This window comes from Castor canadensis, chromosome 11 (genome assembly GCF_047511655.1).
Source record: "Castor canadensis chromosome 11, mCasCan1.hap1v2, whole genome shotgun sequence".
NCBI classification, from domain to species: Eukaryota; Metazoa; Chordata; class Mammalia; order Rodentia; family Castoridae; genus Castor; species Castor canadensis.
In genome coordinates this window covers 46,388,917-46,390,468 of record NC_133396.1, presented here as the reverse complement: position 1 = coordinate 46,390,468, position 1,552 = coordinate 46,388,917, and the positions used below count along the sequence as shown (strand labels likewise).

The 1,552-nt window shown below is 40.5% G+C and overlaps 1 non-coding gene across 1 annotated transcript; it reads right to left on the bottom strand.

The window, feature by feature from the left end:
- Nucleotides 1–493: 493 nt before the first annotated feature.
- LOC141414511 (small nucleolar RNA SNORA27) lies at nucleotides 494–620 on the bottom strand. The gene has a single exon (XR_012439534.1). It is a non-coding gene; the product is annotated as a small nucleolar RNA SNORA27 (small nucleolar RNA).
- Between the last annotated feature and the right edge of the window lie 932 nt (nucleotides 621–1,552).

Sequence of the window (1,552 nt, the reverse complement as noted above, 5' to 3'; positions counted from 1 at the left end):
CAATACTGGGGTTTAAACTCAGGGCCTACACTTTGAGCCACTCCACCAGCTCTTTTTTGTGATAGGTTTTTTCGAGATAGAGTTTTGAGAACTATTTGCCCAGGCTGGCTTTGAACCACGATCTTCCTGATCTCTACCTCCTGAGTAGCTAGGATTACAGGAGTGAGCAACTGGCACTCAGCTAAAAGCCTCTTATTTTTTTTTTTTACATTTTAATTAGCATATATTAGTTGTACAGGTAGGTTTCATTGTGACATTTACATAAATGTTTACAACATATATATTTATATATACACACATATATAATATATACATATAAATATGTGTATACACACACACACACACACACACACATTTTTGGGGGGAGTGGGACTGGACTGGGATTTGATCTCAGAGTTTCAAGCTTACAAAGCAGACACTCTATCACTTAAGCCACACGTCCAGCCAGTTTTGCTCTGGTTATTTTATTTTGTTTATTTTTATTTTTTTTTCAATTTGTTTCCTCTGACAGGTTACAGGACAAACACTCAGTTTGCCTGAGTTTTAAAAGGTTATTTCCTTTGCCCCACTTAAATGACCAATAAAGACATAAGTCTAATTGGCAAAGTGAAAGGGTGTAACTCTGGTTATTTTAGAGTGGAGTCTCAGGGACTATTTGCCTGGGCTGGCCTCGAACCTTGCTCCTCCTGATCACAGCCTCCCAAGTAGTTAAAATTACAAGAATGAGCCACCAGTGCCCAGTTTATAATGTATCTTTTTGTTTGCATGTTTTTTTGGCAGCATTGGGGTTTGAACTCAGGCTCCCAGGCTTGCTAAGCAGGTACCACTTAAGCCACTCTGCCAGCACCATGTATTTTATTTACATTCACTCTTCCTCATTCTCCCTTCCCCACTGCCTCCCTTCCCAGAGCTTCATTCTTTTTTTTTTTTTTTTTTCATTTTTCTTTTATTATTCATATGTGCATACAAGGCTTGGTTTATTTCTCCCCCCTGCCCCCACCCCCTCCCTTACCACCCACTCCACCCCCTCCCGCTCCCCCCCTCAATACCCAGCAGAAACTATTTTGCCCTTATCTCTAATTTTGTTGTAGAGAGAGTATAAGCAATAATAGGAAGGAACAAGGGGTTTTGCTGGTTGAGATAAAGATAGCTATACAGGGCATTGACTCACATTGATTTCCTGTGCGTGGGTGTTACCTTCTAGGTTAATTCTTTTTGATCTAACCTTTTCTCTAGTACCTGGTCCCCTTTTCCTATTGGCCTCAGTTGCTTTAAGGTATCTGCTTTAGTTTCCCAGAGCTTCATTCTTAAAGCTTAACTGCACTTAACTCCAGGCCAAATTTCCCTAGGGAGGTTTAAGTCCTCTAATCTGTCTCATTCCAGGTCCTTAACCTTCTTTTTTGGGGGGAAAGGGGAATTTGGTGGTAGTGGGATTTGACTTTAGAGTTTCACACCTGCAAGGCAGGCGCTTTACCACTTGAGCCACTCTCCAGCCACTTAACCTTTTTTTGTTGTATTTTTCTGAACTTTTTTTAAAAGTATGATTGTGTTT